General features: G+C 44.8%; 1 protein-coding gene and 1 long non-coding RNA gene across 2 annotated transcripts in view; one reads left to right on the forward strand and one right to left on the reverse strand.

The window, feature by feature from the left end:
* The window catches only part of LOC137369113 (uncharacterized), a 56706-nt gene extending 41876 nt beyond the window's left edge, over positions 1–14830 (reverse strand). The window contains exons 1-2 of the long non-coding RNA XR_010974874.1: positions 14424–14830; positions 11436–11511 (exon numbers count right to left, since the gene is read on the reverse strand). This is a non-coding gene — a long non-coding RNA (uncharacterized lncRNA). The remainder of the gene's footprint in view (positions 1–11435; positions 11512–14423) is intronic.
* ppip5k2 (diphosphoinositol pentakisphosphate kinase 2) overlaps positions 14490–23210 on the forward strand; it is a 213104-nt gene continuing 204383 nt past the window's right edge. The window contains exon 1 of the mRNA XM_068029776.1: positions 14490–14574. The gene's annotated coding sequence lies outside the window, so the exon portion shown is untranslated. The remainder of the gene's footprint in view (positions 14575–23210) is intronic.

A 23210-nucleotide genomic window follows, 5' to 3' on the forward strand; every position in this document is an offset into this window, starting at 1 on the left:
ACTTGTGCCTTGTAGATGGTGGACAGGCTTTGGGGAGTCAGGAGGTGAGTTACTCACCGTAGGATTCCTAGCCTCTGACCTGCTCTTGTAGCCACGGTATTTATATGGCTACTCCAGTTCAGTTTCTGGTCGGTGGTAGCCCCTATGATGTTGATAGTGGGGGATTCAGTGATGGTAATGCCACTGAATGCCAAGGGGAGATGGTTAGATTCTCTCTTGTTGGAGATAGTCATTGCCTGGCACTTGTGTGGCATGAATGTTACTTGCCACTTATCAGCCCAAGCCTGGATATTGTCCAAGTCTTGCTGTATTTCTACACGGACTGCTTCAGTATCTGAGGAGTCGCGAATGGTGCTGAACATTGTGCAATCATCAGCGAGCATCTCCACCTCTGACCTTATGTTTGAAGGAAGGTCATTGATGAAGCAGCTGAAGATGGTTGGCCCTAGGACACTACCCTGAGGAACTCCTGCAGTGATGTCCTGGAGCTCAGATGATTGACCTCCAACAACTATCTTCCTTTGTGCTAGGTAGGACTCCAGCCAGCAGAGAGTTTTCCCCTAATTCCCATTGACTTCAGATTTGCTAGAGCTCCTTGATGCTATACTCAGTCAAATGCTGCCTTGATATCAAGAGCAGTCACTCTCACCTCACCTCTTTAGTTCAGCTCTTTTGTACATGTTTGAACCAAGGCTGTAATGAGGTCAGGAGCTGAGTGGCCCTGGCAGAACCCAAACTGAGCAGGTTATTGCTAAGCAAGTGCTACTTGATGACACCTTCCATCACTTTACTGATGATTGAGAGTAGTCTGATGGGGCGGTAATTGGCTGGGTTGGACTTGTCCTGCTTTTTGTGTACAGGACATACTTGGGCAATTTTCCACATTGCCGGGTAGATGCCAGTAGTGATGCTACCGAGCCACTTTTGGTGATGGACAATGAAGTCCCCCACCCAGAGTACATTCTGTGCCCGTGCCACCCTCCATGCTTCCTCCAAGTGGTGTTCAACATGGAGGAGGACTGACACATCAGCTGAGGGAGGGCAGTAGGTGATAATCAGCAGGAGGTTTCCTTGTCCATGTTTGGCTTAATGCCATGAGACCATGGGGTCCGGAGTCGATGTTGAGGACTCCTAGGGCAACTCCCTCCTGACTGTATACCACTGTGCCGCCACCTTTGCTGGGTCTGTCCTGCTGGTGGAACAGGACATACCCGGGGATGGTGATGGCAATGTCTGGGACATAGTCACACTCATGGAATCATACCTTGTAGACAATGTCAGGCTGTTGCTTGACTAGTCTGTGGGACAGCTCTCCCAACTTTGGCACAAGCCCCCAGATGTTAGTAAGGAGGACTTTGCAGGGTCGACAGGGCTGGGTTTGCATTTGCCAGTGCCTAGGTCGATGCTGGGTGGTCCGTCCAGTTTCATTCTTTGTTATTGACTTTGTAGCGGTTAGATACAACTGAGTGGCTTGCTCGGCCATTTCAGAGGGCATGTAAGAGTGAACCACATAGTTGTGGGTCTGGAGTCACATGCAGGCCAGACCAGGTAAGGACAGCAGATTTCCTTCCCTAATGGACATTAGTGAACCAGATGGGTTTTTACAACAATTGACAATGGTTTCACGACCATCATTAGACTAGCTTTTTAATTCCAGATTTATTAATTGAATTCAAATTGCACCTTCTGCTGTGGTAGCAGTTGAACCCATGATTCCAAAGCAATACCTTGGGTCTCTGGGTTACTAGTCGAATGACAATAACACTACGCCACCGCCTCTCCATTACAGAGATAGGAAAGCAAAGGCCATAAAAGGATTTGAAAAACATGGATGAGAATTTTAATATTGAGACATTGTGGGACCAGGATCCAATGTGAGTCAGCGACACAGGGTTGATGGGTGAACGGGACTTGGTGTGAGTTAGGATATGGGCAGCAGAGATTTGGATGAGTTCAAGTTTATGGAGGGTGGAAGATGGGAAGCTGGTTGGGAAAGCATTGGAATAGTCAAGACCAAAGGTAACAAAGACATGGATGAGGGTTTCAGCGCAGATAGATGAGGCAAGGGTGGAGACGGGCAATGTTATAAAGGTGTAAGTAGCTGATCTTGATGACCTTCACCTGGTCTTACTGTAAAAGGGTTTAATTTTTAAACACACTGTGTTTTCAGCTCCCCCTTGGTGAATCCTTGTTCACTGCTTTCCAATTATAAGGCAAAGAAACCAGCACAAACAGGTTTTCTTAAGTTTAAAGGAGAAAGGTTGAAATGTATTAAACTTAAACTCTAATTCAGTTAACGCCTATGGATGCATGACGCACCCACGCTAGCATGCATGCGCGATACACACATGCAGATAGGGACAGAACAAAGCAGAAGAAATAAAGTGGAAAAGTTTGAGGCAATCTCTGAAGAGGGTTTTTGTTACGGATCTTCAAGCACACTGTAGAGTCCTTGATTGTAGGTAGATCTTGCTTTTCGTTGGGGCCCAGTATTCTTCTTAAACCTTGTTCGCTGTAGGAGACTCTTCTCCCTTGGGGTTCATGTATCTTCAGTGGCTTTGGAGTTCCGTGAGAAAGAGATGGGAGCAGACAGACAGGAGGCTGCAGCGAGCCAGCCAGGAGAGGTCTTTCCAGTCCAGGAGCAAAACAGACACTCTGAGTTCAAACTGTTCGTACAATTCAGAAAAACCCAGGCTGCTAAGCAGGTTAGTCATGTGACTAGCTGGTCTGACCACGTCTGTTTGTGGATTCTCTGATCTTAGCCGACCCTGAAATGTCTCGTCTTCCACACAATATCTGGTGCTCAAAGTCCATTGTGGGTTAAATTGGAGAAGGGAATAGCCCCTTTGTCCTTCCAAGCACTGGCTGTTGGTATGCAAAATTTTTCCAGCCAAGGGCCTAATGATATTTTTAAACAAGTCCTTTCTTCACTTCAGCAACAGTTTGACATTTAATGTCCATATGGCGAAATTAATATGCCTCATTCTTGGCAGGTGGGGGTCTAGCATGACAAGTGGCATTCACGACACATCCAAGAACATAAACAACGCCAATCTTCATCTTGGCACTAAATCATCTAGTAAATGACACCAAGGCTGCTCACGTCTTCCACTGCATTCCTTGCATACCCTCTGCCTTAAAGACATGGAACCATGGAAGGAAACAATGGAGCTGCTTTGCCAGGACCACTTACCCTCTCAGATCTGAGCAAGTCATTGATTCGCTTGCGGCACTGCGCCCATGTTCTCCGTGTCACTCCACGGTTCAAGATCTACTCTGTTACCTCCATCCAGGCCTCTTTGGTGAGACAGGAGGGTTTTCACACTCTACGTGCAGGGAAGAGGACCTTCCATCTTTCCCTGATAGCCTGGAGGAGAACTTGCACGGAGGCATCACTGAACCATGGGGTGGGACGCTGCCTACTGGATGACATGTGACTCACTTTGGCTGCAAGGAAAATAAATGTGAAGTTGATGGTGACTTTCACAAAATAAGAAATGAAAATGAAAGAAAGGCTGCTGATCCTTGAGGCTGCAAGCACAGAATGTTTTATATCTGTGGCGATCCTGGTGCTTGGGGCAGATCCAAGGAACAGGCATATAAATTTGCCAGAAAAAACAACAGACCTGAGGACTGGGAGCAGTTTAGAATTCAGCAAAAGAGGACCAAGGGATTGATTAAGAAGGGGAAAATAGAGTACAAGAGCAAGCTTGCGGGGAACATAAAAACTGACTGTAAAAGTTTCTATAGGTATGTGAAGAGAAAAAGATTAGTGAAGACAAATGTAGGTCCCTTACAGTCAGAAACAGGGGAATTTATTATGGGGAACAAAGAAATGGCTGACCAACTAAATGCATACTTCGGTTCTGTCTTCACAAAGGAGGACACAAATATCATATCCGAAATGTTGGGGAACACAGGGTTTAGTGAGAGAGAAGAACTGAAGGAAATCAGTATGAGTAGAGAAATGGTGTTGAGGAAATTGATGGGATTGAAGGCCGATAAATCCACAGGGCCTCTGGATCCCAGAGTACTTAAGTAAGTTGCCCTAGAAATATTAGATATTTTGGTGGTCATCTTCCAAGATTCTATAGACTCTGGAACAATTCCTACAGATTGGATGGTAGCTAATGTAACCCCACTATTTAAAAAGGGAGGTATAGAGAAAGCAGGGAATTATAGACCAGTCAGCCTGACGTCAGTAGTGGGGAAAATTCTAGAGTCCATTATCAAAGATTTTATAGCAGAGCACTTAGAGAACAGTGGTAGAATCGGACAGAGTCAGCATGGATTTACAAAAGGGAAATCATGCTTGACAAACCTACTAGAATTCTTTGAGGATGTAACTAGTAGAGTTGATGAGGGGAGCCATGGTTTATTTGGACTTTCAGAAGGCTTTCGACAAAGTCCCACATAAGAGATTAGCATGTAAAATTAAAGCGCATGGGATTGGGGGTAGTTTATTGCGATGAATAGAAAATTGGTTGGCAGACAGGAAAGAAAGTGTAGGGATAAATGGGTCTTTTTCCAAATGGCAGGCAGTGACTAGTGGGGTACAGCAGAGATCGGTGTTAGGACCGCAGCTATTCACAATATATATTAATGATTTAGATGAGGGAACTAAATGCGATATCTCCAAATTTGCAGATGGCACAAAACTGGGTGGGAGTGGGAGTTGTGAGGAGGATGCAAAGAGGCTTCAGGGTGATTTGGACAAGTTGGGTGAGTGGGCAAATGCATGACAGATGCAGTATAATGTGAATAAATGTGAGGTTATCCACTTTGGTAGCAAAAACAGGAAGGCAGATTATTATCTGAACGGCTATAAACTGAGAGAGGGGAATATGCAACGAGACCTGGGTGTTCTCGTACACCAGTCGCTGAAGGTAAGCATGCAGGTCCAACAGGCGGTAAAAAAGGCAAATGGGATGTTGGCCTTCATAGCGAAATTATTCAAGTACAGGAGCAAGGATGTCTTGCTGCAATTATACAGGGCCTTGGTGAGGCCACACCTGGAATATTGTGTGCAGCTTTGGTCTCCTTATCTGAGGAAGGGCGTTCTTGCTATAGAGGGGGTGCAGTGAAGGTTTACCAGACTGATTCCTGAGATGGCGGGACTGACGTATGAGGAGAGACTGAGTCGTTTAGGATTATATTCGTTGGAGTTCAGAAGAGTGAGGGGGGATCTCATAGAAGCCTATAACATTCTAACAGTACTTGACAGGGTAGATGCAGGAAGGATGTTCCCGATGGTGGGGGAGTCCAGAACCAGGGGTCATAGTCTAAGGATACGGGGTAAACCATTCAGGACTGAGATGAGGAGAAACTTCTTCACCCAGAGAGTGGTGAACCTGTCGAATTCGCTACCACAGAAAGCAGTTGAGGCCAAAACATTGTATGTTTTCAAGAAGGAGTTAGATATAGCTCTTGGGTTTAAAGGGATCAAAGGATATGGGGCGAAAGCGGGAACAGGTTATTGAGTTGGATGATCAGCCATGATCATAATGAATGGCAGAACAGGCTCGAAGGGCCAAATAGCCTATTCCTGCTCCTATTTTCTATGTTTCTATGTGACGGCGGGTTCCATCAATAAAAGGCACTGCGTGATCCCACTTGACCCGTGCCCGTTGCCACATGGCTAATTTAAATACAAAATCAGCGTGAAACAGGAAAAGTGGTGGAGCAAAAGTAACGCCAACTTCCGGTCCTGCCATCAGAATGTTATGGCAATCATAAAATTCCCCGTACTGTCTCCATCAAGAAGTTAAGAGGGGTTCCCATTGTGTAGGGTCTTCACGCTTCCCATTCGAACCCTGCTAAATAATAATGGGCTGCCCTTTGATTTGTAATCACCCTAGATTTGTTTGCCAGCTTTTCAAACCAGGTGCTTTAATTTGTCTTGCATTAAAAAAATTCAATTCCCAAATTAAGCTATTTCTAGAAAATTAATACAAACCATGAACACTTTTGATTCATAAATTCTCCACCTTTCCATTTCTGATTTGCTGTTTTTTTTATATTGAACCAAACAACAAAGTATGTGATAGGAAGTATGTGTGTTATAGGAAGTAAGTGTTGACACTTTCAGGAAGTGTATATGTTAAACATTTAATATGGTATTTGTGGATACCCCCATGTTGTTGTTCCAGAGGATATACTAGCATCCCATGTAAAGTGCAATATTCCATCAGGGCTACTGTTTTATGGTGACTGAATAAGTCAAATTGCATTTTCACTACAGATTGCTATTTGAGAGTTAGTGATATTTGCAGACTCAAATTCTATGACAGTTATCAGTCTCCACTTTCTACCTGTCTTTCACGGAAAATGACGGTGGGTGGGTGGGCGCAGGAACTAGTATGGTGATGCGTTCCACTGTGGCCCCACTTATTTTCACATAATTTCAGATTTCTTCCACATGTAGTATTGAGCGCAGGAAGCACCTGTTTGCTGTCTGGTGAAAATATTTTAACATAGCGCAGTGGCGCAGTGGTTAGCACCACAGCCTCACAGCTCCAGCGACCCGGGTTCAATTCTGGGCACTGCCTGTGTGGAGTTTGCAAGTTCTCCCTGTGTCTGCGTGGGTTTCCTCCAGGTGCTCCGGTTTCCTCCCACATGCCAAAGACTTGCAGGTTGATAGGTTAATCGGCCATTATAAATTGCCCCGAGTATAGGTAGGTGGTAGGGAAATATAGGGACAGGTGGGGATGTGGTAGGAATATGGGATTAGTGTAGTATTAGTATAAATGGGTGGTTGATGGTCAGCACAGACTCGGTGGGCCGAAGGGCCTGTTTCAGTGCTGTATCTCTAAACTAAACTAAACATAGCAAACATAGCAATGTGACCTCACAAAACCATATCACTGTGCAAAGGAATGGGTTGGGTTGGGGTTGAGGTGGTTTCAGAAGGGTGGAAGTCCTGCCCTACTGGAAAAGAGAAGAATCCCAACCAAGTTAATTATTTTTGATGCAATTCAAAATTATTTGACTGAATTGATATGTGCCCACTGGTACCAACTGGCAAACTAGGGCATTAGGTTGCCTCACAACCAGAAAGCACTGTATCCCCAATGTAACAGGCTAACCTGTAATAAAAACAGAAAATGCTGGAAATACCCAGCAGGTCTGACAGCATCTGTGCAGAGCACAACAGAGTTAACATTTCAAGTTTGTGACCTTTCATCTTATATTATATTTTAGGCTTTATTTCAGATTACCAGCACTCTCAGTATTTTGCTTTTGTCTTCTAACCTGTAACTGGGCAGTTAAGTACTAACTTTGAAAGGAATGAAGATGCAGGGTATTTTGCTTGCTAGATTTCAGAGCTATCAACAATCTAGGCACTACACAACTGTGGCTGAAATATATATCCTAAAACTGGTTAAGTACTCAGTGCATGCCAAACATCTGCTTTTGTGCAAACACCCAGCAAACAGCATCCTGGCCTGAACAGCTAATTTTGGGCTCGCTGATGTCCACTTAAAGGCCGGACAGGTTGCACCTAAACAGAGCCACGACCAATGTTCTTGTGGGGCAATTTGCCTGTGCTATTGGGGAGCGTTTGAACTAATTTGGCAGGGATGTGGGAACCAGGAGGTAATATTACAGAGGAAAACCAAGGTGCACAGAGAATTGGGAGAGATAGATAGCACTAGAGTTGGAAATAGTAAGGCATTAGGTGGGGTCAGTGTAAGAGGGAATGTAATAATCTCTAAATTAGGTTTACTGAGCATATGTATGAATGAGCGGAGTGTGGTAAATAAGGTTGGTGTGCTGCAGGGCCAGATAGACAAAGGGAAATACGATGTTGTGGCAATAACAGAGACTTGACTCAAAAAAAGGGCAGGACTGGATACTATATATTCCTGGATACAAGGTGTTCAGGAAAGACAGGGAAAGAAGGGAGGGAGGAGGGGTAGCTGTAGTAAAGGAAACAGAGGAGCAGGAGTAGGCCATTCAGCCAGTCGAGTCTGCCCCGCCATTCAATCTGATCATGGCTGATCATCCACCTCAATGCCTTTTTCCCACACTATCCCTATATCCCTTTATGTCATTGGTATTTAGAACTCTGTCAATCTCTGCTTTAAACATACTCAATGACTGAGCTTCCATAGCCCAAAGATTCACAACCCTCTGAGAAAAGAAATTTCTCCTCATCTCGGTCCTAAGTAGCTTCCCCCTTATTTTGAAATTGTGTCCCCTGGTTCTAGACTCCCCAACAAGGGGAACCATCTTACCTGTATCTACCCTGTCTATCCCTTTAAGTATTTTGTAGGTTTCAATGAGATAACCTCTCATTCTTCGAAACTCGAGAAAATATAGGCCCAGTTTCCCCAACCTCTCTTCATAGGACAGTCCCACCATTCTGGGAACAAGTCTGGTGAACCTTTGTTGTACTCCCTCTATGGCAATAATATCCTTCCTAAGGTAGGGGGACCAAAACTGCACACAGTACTCCAGATGCAGTCTAACCAAGTAGCAAGATTTCACTACTCCTGTACTCAAATTCAAATCCTCTTGTGATAAAGGCTAACATACCATTAGCCTTCCTAATTGCTTGCTGCACCTGCATGTTAGCTTTCAGTGACTTATTGACAAGCACACCCAGGTCCCTTTGTACATCTACACTTTCTAATCTCTTACCATTTAAGAAATACTCTGCACATCCGCTCCTTTTCCCAAAGTGGATAACCTCACATTTTTCCACATTATATTCCATCTGCCATGTTCTTGCCCATGCACTTGGCCTGTCCAAATCTCCTTGAAGCCACTTTTCATCTTCCTCACACCAAACACTTCCACCTAGTTTTGTGTCATCTGCAAACTTGGAAATATTACATTTGGTCCCCACATCCAAACCATTGATATAGATTGTGAACAGCTAGGGCCCAAGTACTGATCCTTGCGGTGCCCCACTAGTCACAGTCTGCCAACATGAGAATGACCCATTTATTCCTACTCTCCGTTTTCGGCCTGTTAACCAATCCTTAATCCGTGCCAGTATATTACCTCCTATCCCAGGTGCTTTAATTTTGCTAACCAACCTCCTGTGGGGGACTTTATCAAAAGCCTTCTGAAAATCCAATTATACTACGTCCACTGACTCCTCTTTATCAATTCTGATAGTAACATCCTCAAAAACTCCAACTCGTTCGTCAAACATGATTTCCCATTCATAAATCCATGTTGACTATTCCCAATCAGATCATTATTATCCAAGTGTCCATTTATCACATCCTTTAGAATAGATTCTAGCATTTTCCCTACTACTGATGTAAGGCTAACAGGTCTGTTTTCTCTCTCCCTCCCTTCTTAAATAGCGAGGTGATATTTGCTACCTTCCAATTTGCAGGAACCATTCCAGAATCTATAGAATTTTGGAAGATGATCACCAATGTATCTACTATCTCCATAGCTACCTCTTTCAACACTCTAGGATGTAGAATATCAGGACTTATCAACCTTCAGCCCCATTAATTTTTCCAATACAACCTTCTTACTAATTCTAATTTCCTTCAATTCCTCATTCTCGTCCTCTACAGCATTAGTGCTCATTAGGTTTATCCAGTCTATATGCAGATTGAAGTCACCCATGATTACTGTATTACCCATGCTACATGCTTCTCTAAATCTCCTGATGAATACCATGCCCCACACTGCCACTACTGTTGTGGCCTATAAACAACTCCTACCAATGTCTGTTGCCCCTTGCTGTTTGTTAGCTTCACCAAAACAGATTCCACATTTTGTTCTTCTGATCGGAGATCCTCCCTTACTAATGTACTGATCCCATCCCTTGTTATCAGTGCAACACCACCTCCTTTTCCTTTTTTCCCAGTCTTGGTCACCCTTTAGCCACATTTCCGTAATGGCAATTAGATCACACCCATTTTCCTTTATTTGTGCCTCTAAATTATCTACCTTGTTGCGAATGCTACTTGCATTCAGTAGAGTGCCCTTAACCTTGTCTTCTTGACATTATTCTGCATTCTAAGCCTAGTTAATGTTCACCTTTGTTTCACCTGCAAGTGACATTTCACTTGCTACTTTTCTACCTCCTGTTACCAGCTTTACTTCCTTCCAATTTGAGCTACCCCTCAGGTTCCCATCCCCCTGACAAGCTAGTTTAAACCCTCCCCAACAGCACTAGCAAATCTCCCTGCCAGGATATTGGTTTTGGTCCTGTTAAGGTGTAGCCCATCCATCTTGTGCAGGTCCCACCTGCCCCTGAACCGGTCCCAATGCCTCAAATCTGATGCCCTCCCTCCTACACCAATTCTCCAGCCACATATTCAATCAATCAATTCTCCTATTCCTATGCTCATTAGCACGTGGCATTGGGAGTAATCCTGAAATCTGCTTTCAGGACCTCATCCCTCTTCCTGCCTTTATCATTGGTACCAATGTGTACCAGGACCTCTGGCTGTTCACCCTCCGTGAGAAGCATGTCCTGCAGTTGCTCCGTGACATCCTTGACGCTGGCACCAGAGAGGCAACATACCATCCTGGAGTGAATCACGTTTACTGCTGTAGAAACACCTGTCTGATCTCCTGACTATCAAATCCACTATCACATTACAGTGCTGGAGAGAGTGGATGTCCTAGATGGGACAAGGGCAGAATTTATTTGGTTAGAGGTAAGAAACATTAGAGGCACCATCATTTTGCTGGGGGTATTCTATAGGCCACCAAGAAGCGGGAAGGATATGGAGAAACAAATTTGTAAGGAAATTAGAGAGGTGCAAGAATTATAGAGTAGTTATAACGGGGGACTTTGATTATCCTAATACAGACTGGGATAGTAATAGTTTAAGGGGCAGAGAGGGCAAGAGTTTCTTGAGTATGTTCAGGAGAATTTTTTTACATCCGGATGTTTCCAGTCCAACGAGGACTGAGGCTGGATCTGGTTCTGGGGAATGAGGTGAGTCAAGTGAATCAAGTGACAGGAGGGGAAGACTTCAGGGACAGTGACCATAGCATCATAAGTTTAGGTTAGCTATGGAAAAGGACAAGGCACAGTCCAGAGTAAAGATAACTAATTGGGGGCGACCAACTTCAACGCAGTGAGAACGGCCAAGTAAACTGGAATCAAAGACTGGCAGGCAAAACTGTGACTGAACAACAGGCTGCTTTTAAAGTGGAGATAATTTGGGCACAGTCAAGGTATATTCCTACGAGGGGAAAAAGTAGGGCAAACAGACAGAGTTCCCTGGATGATGAAAGAGATAGAGGGCTGAATTTTTCAGCTCACCCTCCCCCGATTTCTGGTATCATGGCAGCAGGGGGGGCGCGGAAAATGCCTCTGGCAGAGGCTGGGGAGGCCCAGCCTGAAATTGCCGGCGGTGGTGAGACCTTGTGGTGGCCCCCCCCCACTCTGTGAGGGGAACAAAATCTGCATATTTTTAAAAATGCAAAGAAATGAATTAATTATTTACCTGATCCCACCGTCTGTCCCGCTCAGATATCGGTGCTGGTGGCCGGCACTCCTGTCCGGAGATCCGAGGTGGAACACTAATGGGGAGAGGGGAGCAGGTAAGTTTCTCTGTGCGGGTCAAGGAGGGGAGTAGTGTCAGAGTAATTTAATTGGTCTAGGGAATGGTGGGAAGGGTTAAAGTTTAAAGTATATGAACTTTGGTTGGTGGAGGGGGGGGGGGTGCGGAAAGAAGGTCAGGTGCAGCAGGTAAAGGTTTTTGCGGGGGGTAGGGGGAAGAGGGTAGGTACATATGGTTTTATGGTTATTGGGGGGGCAGTGGGAGAGGGTCAGGATCAAATTATTTAATCTTTTTAAAACAATATCCCTTTAAATTTTAAATTGCAATGTCGGGCTCGAAGCCCTTAAAAATGCGTTGGTGCCTGCGCAGTGGCGCCTGATGCCATTGCTAGGACGGACTGCCTGCCCCCTCCACGCCATCGAGGTGGGGGGAGGCAGGGGTGCGGTCTGCTCTGGTCATTTAAATGAACCACCACGTTCAATATCGCAGCGGCTCCACGACATGCAGTTTGTACATTGTTCACGTCTGCCGCCAACATAAATTTCAGCGCCGAGAGTGGGATGAAGCAGAAAAAGGGTGCCTATGACAGCTGTCAGATGTTTAATACAATTGAGAACCAGGCTGAATATAGAAGGTTCAGAGGGGAAGTGAAAAAACAAATAAGAGAAGCAAAGAAAGAGTATAAGAAGAGATGCATGGCTAATATATAAGGGAATATAAAAGTCTTCCATAGGCATATAAATATGAAAAGGGTGGTAAAAGGAGGAATGGAACTGATTAGGGACCTAAAAGGGGATTTACACATGGAGGCAGGGGGCATGGCTGAGGTACTAAATGAATACTTTACATCTATCTTTACCAGGAAAGAAGATGCTGCCCAAGTCATGGTGAAAGAGGAGGTAGTTGAGACACTGGATGGGCTAAAAATTGACAAAGAGGAGGTATTAGATAGGCTGGCTGTACATAAAGTTAATAAGTCACCAGCACCGGATGAGATGCATCCAACAATACTTAAGAACATAAGAACATAAGAAATAGGAGCAGGAGTAGGCCATTCGGCCCCTCACACCAGCCCCTCCATTCAATAAGATCATGGCTGATCTGCCCCAGACCTCAACTCCTCTTTCGTGCCAGCTCCTCATAGCCCTCAGCTGCCCGATATTTCAAAAATCTATCTACCTCCTCTTTAAATACTTTCAGTGATCTAGCCTCCACAACTCTCTGGGGTAGAGAATTCCAGACATTCACCACCCTCTGAGAGAAGAAATACGTTCGCATCTCAGTTTTAAATAAGTGTCCCCTTATTCTGTAACTATGTCCCCTAGTTCAAGATTCCCCCACTAGTGGAACCATCTTCTCAACATCTACCCTGTCAAGCCTCCTCGGAATCTTGTACATTTCAATAAGATCACCCCTCATTCTTCTAAACTCTAATAAATAAAGGCCTAACCTGTTTCGCTGTTCTTGATAAGTCAATCCCTTCATCCCAGGAATCAGCCTAGTGAATCTCTTTTGAACTGCCTCCAATGCCAGTATATCCTTTCTTAAATACGGGGACCAAGACTGTACACAGTACTCCAGATGCAGCCTCACCAACACCCTGTACAGTAGTAACAAGACTTCCCTATTTTTAAACTCTAACCCCCTAGCAATAAATGCCAAAATTCCATTTGCCTTCTTAATTACTTGCTGCACCTGCATGCTAACTTTTTGTGTTTCATGCACAAGAACACCTAGATCTCTCTGTGCTGCACTTTTTTGGAGTCTCTCACCATTTAAATAATAGTCTGCCTTTTGATTCTTCCTACCAAAGTGCATGACCTCACACTTTCCTACATTAAACTCCATCTGTCAAGTTCTTGCCCACTCACTCAACCTATCAATATCCCCTTGCAGATTCCTTATGTCCTCATCACAACATGCCCTCCCACCTATTTAGAGAAGTAAGGGCGGTAATTGCAGAGACACTGGCCATAATCTTCCAATCCTCCTTAGATACAGGGGTGGTGCCAGAGGACTGGAGAATTGAAAACGTTACACCCTTTCCTAGAAAAGGTATAAGGACAAGCCCAGCAACTATAGGCTAGTCAGTTTAACCTCAGTGGTGTCCAAAAGCATGAGGAGTCTGGTCAGAGTAGATAGAGAGAAACTGTTTCCGGAAGGATCCAGAACCAGAGGACACTGATTTAAGGCGATTGGCAAAAGAAGCAACGGCAACATGAGGAACAGCTTTATTACACAGCGAGCGGTCAAGATTTGGAATGCACTGCCGGAGACAGATTCAAAAGAGAACTGGATAATTATCTGAAGAGAAAAAAATTTTGCAGGGCTATAGGGAAAAGGCAGGGGAGTGGGACTTAAGTGAGTTGCTCTTGCAGAGAGCTGGCACTGGCATGACAGACCAAATGGTCTCCTGTAACCATTCTATGATAATGGTGGTAGAGAGAGATAGTTCAGGGCAGTAATGATTGGAAAGCAACATTTCACAGAAAAATAAACTGAATTATGGAATATAATTCCAAAGCACTCTCAAAAATGTTGAAACCCAATTGGTATTTAACTTATTTCACTTGCCTGAACCTAGTGTCCTTGGTCGTAGGCCTTTGTTCAAGGCTGCTTTTCAGTTGCAGAATTTTTTTTAACTTGTCAATTCTTTAAACTGTTCTGCAACTTTTCAAGTTTTGTAGGTTGATATGTCTGAGACCCCACAGGAGACAGGAGACATGACAACAATCTCTCCTGGTGCCCGAAATATCAGAAGGGAGAACTTCAACTGATTTATATCTGAGGGCGCCCTTAAAAATTGAATTTTTAATCGCACAGAGATCGGTCACAAACCAAAGTGAGTAACTGTCATTTTCGATGACTAAGAGTAGACAGGTAGAATAACATAAAATAACTTCCTTCATAAGGAAAACCACAGCCACTCACCTCCTCAGAACCTAGTTGGTGAATTCTAAAAGCGGAACTAAATGAGAATGTGGGGTGCGGAAGCAGATCCATCCGGACGCTTTTTGCGGTGGGACAGATTAGAGCCTGCAGGGAGTTGGAGCGTGTGACAGCGCGAGGGAGCGGGCAGCAGGTAACGCAGCTGCGGGCAGGAGGCAGAGGGCCAGTGCTCCCTCCCGCTCAAGGCTGTCTGTTTGATGCGAAGTCCCATTGGCGGTCCCTCTTGGCTTTGGCTTAAATCCCCTGAGGTTGTCGGCCCGGCGGCATCACATGAGCTCTTGTAGCAATGGCCAAGTCCCGGGCTCCGCTTGGTCACCATGAGCGCTGCCGACTGACCGGCCGCGAACTCACTGATGGTTCCAGCCCGGGGCCGGGCGACAGGCAGTTACTCTGCGACAAGCATCAGCAGTGCACGTGCTTATGGTCACGCTGCATTGAAGCCATAGGATGGTTTCACCTGTCATGCCAAAAAGATGCCTTTGTCCAAAACCAAAGGCTGCCTTCCTCAGAATGTTGGGAAGCGGCGAGAAAAATGATTTTCCTAAACCGGGCTTTCAAGATGCAGGAGAAACATTCATTGCGAACCCCACTGTGAAGTTGCTGTGATATGCCGGGCAGTAGGTGTTGGTAACTTGGAAAAGATTCGTTTTTCACAATATATTGTCATTTGTCAATGATGCATTGTCTGATAAATGAACCCAACAAGATTTTGCAGTTTTTGTGGCAACTACACGAGCAGTTGCCCTCTCTATGCGTTCCGCTGAAGGTCACATTATCCACACACGACTGAATTGGTCTGTCCATGTTTGCTTGGAGGAAAAATCAAAGGGACAGTTTTCCTTTAAGGTGTTTTGTAACTACATAATATCCGAGGTGTTTCCTCAGTGTCCAACCCTATTCTTGCATAGAGCATAATGGTTTATTTTATCCTGAAAAGTCATTTCGTTTTTCTCAGCTTGAGGAAGTTTTCACTTGTCCAGTTATCCAGCCATTTTATAAATAGCTAAACAGTTTTGTGGTACAAGAGTAGAAAAATCATCTTCAGATAAGTCTTAATTGCCACAGCTTTTTGAGATCTTGCAAAGTGTTCTGTGTTAAAAATGGTCTTCATTAAAATGGTCTCCAAGTGTCTAGGTTTTAAACAATGTGTGAAATACACTTGTATCCTTACAGGAGCTGATAGTCACAACTATGCTGGCAGCATGGTCACTTGTAGCACCTATATGAGCTTTTCAATTTGTAGCAAGGAGGCTGGCTGCAGCAACTGCAGGATATCCTGAATTAAAAGTGAGCGAGTGGTGCAGAAAAAAGAATTAACAAAGTGAGCATTGGTCCTATAGAAAGTGAGTCTGGGCAGCCCAAACACCAGTCAATTCTGTGACTCTTCGGAAGACAGTTTAAGCATTTACTTCGAAAGCCCAGCACTACAATTCTGCTGTTAAGTGCCAGATGCATTCTTTTGAGAACTGGTATGTACTGATTTCAACTATGCTTGCGTCTTGGCACTCTACATGTTTGAACTGAATCAATGGTTTTTCAAGCTGGATTCAGTCTGGTCGTCCTTGACCAAACATATTCAACAGAAACAGGAAAGGGATGGTTTTTGCTTAAAATATTTTGTATTTAAGAGGTCAGGAGATATAGCCACACTCATTTAGCACTGAACAAATTCCTTTACAAATTTGCTTGAAGACAATAAGAATCCCTTAAATCATTCAGACAATGGAATCAATTTTAACTTCCAAGGTGGGGGGCGCGAGGGTTCAGGTGCAACGCAGGGTGTCAAATGCTCAAAAAATGCCAGTGTGTTGGAAGCCTGACATGATCCCACCCACTTCTGGATTTTACCAAAGCATATTCCTAGGTGAGAAAGAAACCACATGGAGATATCATGTCAGTAATTTAAATATTTAAATAATCAATTAATTGTGGCATTAATAGCCAGTGCAAGGGTTTCCCAGGTTCTGTGGAACTCATTTGAGGTAGCAAGGCAAAAGCACAGCAGGGAGTCATTGATCAGTGAAACTGACAGGCTGGAAAACTTTTAAACAGTGAAACTTTATAACTGCTGCCCTGTGTTCACAGCACTTGTTCTGAGAGTGTGATTTCCAACTTTTTTGGAAGTCATTTCACCTGTCTTAGTCTTTACTCAGCTTGATTTGATTGTCCTTGCTGTCAGCCTCACTGCAGCATGGAAGCACCTACACCACAGGACTCTGATGAGGAAGAAGAGGAGCAGCTACACCAACAGCAGCTGCCTTCTCTGCAGCCAGGTGCCACTCCACACGACAGAGGGGATGGACTCAGAGCTTCAGCTCAAAGGAGACGATATCTCCAGCACAGGGTATACAGACAGAGGAACAGCTTCCTCGGCATGATGGAGCAATAGTGCCTCAGGAGTCTCAGGCTTTCTTGGCAGGTTATTGATGTCTGCAGCCTCCTGGAACCAGATCTCATTGCAAGATGGTCACACTTTACCAGTGACTGTCAAGGTCACCACAGCCTCCAGCTCCTTCCAGGAATCTGCTGGTGACATCTGCACGATTTTGTAAGCTGCTGCCCTCAAATGTGTCTCCCAGGTGACTGATGCCATGTTTTCCAAGGTTACCACTTATGTTCACTTTGACGTTAATGAGGCAAGTCAGACACAGAGGCCTCTCATTTGTTGCTGTGGCTGGATTTCTACAGGTACAGGAGTCATTGCCGACGTGTTGAAATCAGGGTGCCCCCAGATCTGCATGGTGTATTTATCAGTCAGAACAGATAGCATTCTCTCAATGTTCAGCTCTTATGTGACCACTGGAAGGTTATCATCCCTGTCTGTGCAAGATATCCTTGAAGCTGCCAAGATTTCTTCTGCAACAGTCAACATCTACCACAGGTTTTCGCACTCCATACAGAGTGAGCAGGTGGCTCCTTGGAGATGAGGGCTATCGTCTGAGGACCTGGCTTATAATACTTGTGAGGCGCCCTGCCAATGCTACAGGGGATAGGTACAAGAAGCCACAGGACCACAAGGGTGAATATTGAGCAAGTCACTGGGTTGTTGAAGATGTGATTAAGGTGCCTGGACAGATTTAGGGGTGCCCTTCACTATGAACCACAAGGTCCTCTGGAATAGTAATGGTCGGCTCTGCCTTGTGCAACATGGTGCTACAGGAGGGGGAAGGTGCAGATCGCTTGGTATCCTCCTCCTCCTCCAAGGAGGACCCAGATGTGGTCAGGGTGCCTGCAGTCGCTCATCTGGCTACCAGAGAAGGCTGTAACAGCCACATACATGCACACTTCAGCTAATCTGAGTTCATGAGGCTATATGGCAGTGCAATGATAAACCCTCTGCACTTCCCCAAACATGCATTATTCCCACAGTCAAAAATCCAACCATCACATTCTCACTCTTAGCTCGTCTTTCTGCTTCCTATTTCTTCTACATGGTGAAACCCCTGTGTCTTCAACAGAGCTAAAGACAGAGCAGGGGAACGAGCAGACTAACAGCTGAGATGCCTATGGTGGATGTCCTCTGGGTATTGGAGCCTGCTAGCCAAGAACTGGATAGCACTTTACTGCACTTCAGTGAAGTGTTGAGCAACCAAGGCGAGGCTTTCCTCCATCTTGCGTAAAGTGGAAGACTGAGTGTGCAGGCCATTGGTGAGGATCAGCACGCACCTGGCTGCCTGCCATGTCTGAATCTCCATGCAGGTGGCCACTCTTAGAGGTAGAAATCAGTGCAAATGCCTGAGAAATAATGGCAGTCATGCAAGAGATTGATTCCTCCAGTTTTTCACCGAGAATGTCAATGCCTCTGGAAATGCTGTTGTTCCAGAAGAGCCCTTTTTGTTGAAGACCCCCGAAACTCAGCATCTCTGTCCAGATGATCAGCGCTTTGAGTGTTTTATGCTCTCTGACCAGGGCTGTGCACTGCTATCCCTGTCTCCAGCACCTGTGCTGCTATTCACACCAAGGTGTGTGTATCTGTGCTGGTGGTTGTGCGTGAGTCATGTGTCAGTGCATCCTGGAGTATTCCTCCCTTCTCTGAGGAGCTCTTGGTTTTCTGCTCCTACATCACACTTGAAGGATCTGTGGGAGATGAAAGACATGAATTGTTGCTGTTGTGAGAAAGGGCTCAAATTCTATATCATGACATTTCATTTAGTAGTGACATCAATTCAGCATGAGTGACTGTTAAATACCAAGTGGCAGTGTGATATTTAATGCTCTCACCAGGTGTGTGGGAGAGCTCCATCGCCTCTGCCCATGGCCTGTAAAACTTTGCCTGTTCCTCCACAGTGGTCAATGTGACTGTTACTACAGGTTCATCCCTGGTTCGCTGCCTCTCCCTGGAGTTGTATGCTTTCCTGCAATGAGACAAAGCAGAGAGATATGAGTGAGAGAAGTGGAATGTATGGAGATGAAGGAATGGCAACATTTGTAGAGGGTGACTGTGAGGGATGAGTGTGAGTCGACATAAGATGAAGGTGAGTGTGTCTGTTGGCTGTTCACATGGGGATGTGAGGAGGTTCCTGAAGAGGGATGAATGAGTGGAGATGCAAGGTGTGTTGGTCTGAGGAGTGCTGTGCAGGAGAATGCTGGGTAAGTCAAGAATGTGGGGTTGGCAGCAAAAAGTAGTGTTCTACTCCTTTCTTGCCCATATTATTAAACCTCTTATGGCACTGTATCCAGCTACGAAGGACCACACTCCTGCTAACTACTTCTGATAACTCCAGCTATGCCTGTTTAGTCTGGGTGGCTGGCCTCTTCCTCCTGTCCGTTGGAAACAGGACTTCTCTTCTGGCTTTTATTGTTTCCAGGGAAGAGTCCGCAAACTAGCAGCCTTCCCATGCTTTTCTGCCATCATTTTTTTCCGCGGCTTTCAGAGAGTGTTGGATGCAGCCCTGCTGACCCCTGCAGGGGCCCCTTTTAAGAAGAGAGCCTTTCATTGACAGGTCTGGGTTGTCATCATGCCTGCACTCTTGTCATTGGTTGGGAAAGCAGGAAACTGACTAGACAGGCGAGATGCAGGGAGAATGTTCCCAATGGCTGGGGAGACCAGAACCAGGGGTCTCAGGATGCGGGGTATGCCATTTAGAACCAAGATGAGAAATTTCTTCACTCAGAGGGTGGTGAACCTGTGGAATTCTCTACCACAGAAGGCAGTGGAGGTCAAGTCATTAAATATATTCAAGAAGGAGAGAGATTTATTTCTTAATGCCAAAGGGATCCAGGGATATGGGGAGAAAGCAGGAACAGGGTACTGAATTAGATAATCAGTCATGATCGTTTTTGAATGGTGGAGCAGGGCCGAATGGCCTACTTCTATTTTCTATGTTTTTTGCTAATATTGTGGCTGAGTTAAACAGCCACGGCAAAGCCTGCTGCTGAAACAAACGGGTTCCCAACCTGCTGTTGCTAAAATTACTCCAAATGTACCTCCTCTAGTTCTAAACTTACAAAAATTAAAGTGCCTCCCTTTTTAAACCTCTTTGCACCCATGATATGCCATCTCTACGTTGGAAAGTGCAAGATTGGTGGCTCTGGTTCTTTGTACGATTAATCGGTGAGATCAAGGACTATTAATAGATCAGTCTTTTTCTGATAGACATTCTGATCCTGTCGTGCTTATAGTATCACTTAGATCAGAATATTATGAGCACTAACATTTATCAGCTTTAAAGGCCTGCGGCGGGTCTGCAAATGAAACCCGACCCGAGCCCGACAGTACCACATCCGACCTGGCCCATGTCCTTTCATTTTTTCCCGCACCCGACCCGACCACCGGAATAAAGTTGATTATATTAAATAGATTATGCTCTGCCTTGGATGGAATTGCTCACTGTGCAGACTAGTGCGGAGTGCTTCCCACCTTGACATCCTGGCTGTCACTGTGTCTGACCTGACCCGAACCCAACATGTCGTCGGGTTCGGGTTGGGTAGCCATGGTCCAATCTGCTTCACCTCCAGTTAGGTCAAGAAATGCTTCCCTTTTGTGGTTGCCTGTAGGCTGTACCTGGAAATCATCAAATCCTTTACATTAATTACATACACTTAAAATATTTTTTGTGGATCTAAATTGCTTTGTAAGATTGTCATCAAAATATGGAGTGTTGAATATGTGCTGCTTTGCTACCATCCAGCTGGCAGAAAAATCAAATGTTGAATGTAAGATAATTTCATTAGTTGCATAGTTGCTCCTTGGGAATCTTTCAAAGATATGACCTCTTCTTCTTCATCCTGAGGACTATTTAGTCATTCTTCTTTGGTGTGTGGAGGATTGAAAACCTTTCTTGTAGGTTCTTCTAAGGAGAATTCTCCATGTATTACACTGGCACCTGGATGTCCCCTCAAGTTTTTCAAGGATACATCATACATTTTTCAGAAAATGGCTTGGGACAAAAGGGCACTGAAGCTTCAGGACAGGGCACACCCTTAGACTGTGCGAGAATTAGTTTGGCCATATGGGAGGTGTTTCCCAAGTTGTGATGTTATAAATTAGAGGGGATTGATCCCTTTACGCATCTGTGCTTTATCTCAGCAAATGTGACTCGGTGCTGATTCACTTCACTTTGTGGAGAATGCTCTTTTGATGAATAGGGAAGATTCTACAAGGTTATTGCATTCCTAATCTTTGTCAGGAGATTTGCTTTATTTTATTCTCCTGCAACATGCTACCATTGACATATTGTCTTCAACGGCCTACCCCAAACTATTCTAATAGTGTGTATGTTCCTAAATAATGACTTGAGCACATAAACTAGGCTCGCACTCCAGTGCAATACTGAGACTTCTGCAAAGCCAGACCCCATCTGTTTGTTCAGTTGAATATATAAATAAAAGACCCATGGCACTATTTGAAGATAGCAGGGAGTTCTACTGGTGTCTTTGTTAATGTTTCTTCCTCCATCAATACGACGGGGAAATCAAAGATTAGCTGATTGTCTATCTCACTGCTTTTGGGATCATGCTGTGTATGAAATAAATGGCTGCTATGTTTGCCTACACAATAGTTGTCAAATATTCATTGTATGTGAATTGCTCCAAGAAGATTTTGTGACTTCATAACTTCATAATTTTTTTTTTACAGTAGGTCTTCTGCCGAGTTGCCTCATTGTTGCATCTTTCTTCATACCGCTGAAGGCAGCCACTTCTTCGGCACTTAGGTGCACATTTAATATTTTAAAAATGTTTTTGCCAAAGTGTAGTCATATGTTTTGCCATGTACTCATTACATTGAGCAGACACTGATTTTGTTTTCAAGAGATTGGGTGTTATAACTGGTAATTAGAGGGCTTCTTGTTTCTCTTGCCTCTGCCTTTATGGTGTCTGCTTCTTGCTTCTCTGTCCGTACGTCTTTTTGCTTGATTTTTTTTTTCCTTTGGTTAGGGGTGATGTGGTGGGGAAGTGACGCTGGGTGTGGCTGCAAACTGTGTATTTGTGGCTACTTCCCATCACCTTTCCCTGCTGCTATCTCAGTTCCTCACTCCTATTCCATCAAGTACATATTTGCATTCCCATCAAACTACTTGCCACCGAACTCATGATGTCATTGCATCTCATAAATGCCCCCCTTTGGACTATCCTTCAGATTCTTCACTCCTTGCTGATTTGGGTGGGTACTGAGAAGTCAGAGGACTTATCAGTTGTCACTCTTACCATCAAGACGCTATGCACTGGCCTGCTTTCTGACTCTTGTCTCCCAGTTCTGCCTTACCTGCATCTTCTCTTATGTCCTGTAATCTCTGCTGCTGCTCAACACGATATTCCGCTGCCTTCCTCCCAGAGTATCGCTATCCCCGTTACCCTTTCGTGTGTAGCCCTATCCCTGCCATGCCATGGCCGATCTTACTGTAAGAGTACAGGAACAAGGTTGAGCAGTTCACAGAAGCTGGGGTAGAAGTGGACGGATGTCCATGCTGCCAGGGTGGAGGAGGTGGACGTGCAATGAAGGAGGTGTAACAGTGTCATCTGTTGAGAAGAGTGTAGCTGGCAAATATTGATTTAGGCTTTTCCCATGACAAATTGTTCCTCGGATTTTCTCAAATGTTGATCTATGAAGCATGACTCAAATATTGTGATCCAGGGTGCAAGGTTAATGTGGGCACCAAGTTTGTTATATATGCAAGATTTTTAAAATCTATTACTCGTGGTCTCTCATGGTAAATTGCAGGATATTGTCTCTCTTTTGCTTGCCTTTGTTGTGCTCTTCCTGTTTTATCTGTGTCAACATTTTATCTATTTTTTCCCCACTTTGCATTTGTGTTGCTTCCTCTCTCTGCACATGTGTTCAGTACTTTATTGAAGTGCTATATATTTTTATTCGTTCAGGTTACCTAGGTGTCACAGGCTATGCCAGCGTTTATTGCCCATCCCTAATTGCCCTTGAGAAGGTTGTGGTGAGCTGCCTTCTTGAACTACTGAAGTTCTTGAGGTGTAGGTACACCAACAGTGCTGTTAGGAAGGGAGTTCCAGAATTTTGACCCAGTGACAGTGAAGAAATGGCGACATAGTTCCAAGTCAGGATGGTGTGTGGCTTGGAGGGGAACTTGCAAGTGACCAAGAGGATTGACGAGGGCAGGGTGATGGACATTGTCTACATGGACTTTAGCAAGGCCTTTGACAGGCTCCCGCATGGTAGGCTGGTCCAGAAGGTTCGAACGCATGGGATCCAGGGTAAGCTAGCAAATTGGATACAAAATTGGCTTGGTGGTAGTAGAGGGTTGTTTTTCAGATTGGAGGCCGGTGACCAGTGGTGTGCCGCAGGGATCAGTGCTGGGC

Source organism: Heterodontus francisci, chromosome 4 (genome assembly GCF_036365525.1).
Source record: "Heterodontus francisci isolate sHetFra1 chromosome 4, sHetFra1.hap1, whole genome shotgun sequence".
Lineage (NCBI taxonomy): Eukaryota > Metazoa > Chordata > Chondrichthyes > Heterodontiformes > Heterodontidae > Heterodontus > Heterodontus francisci.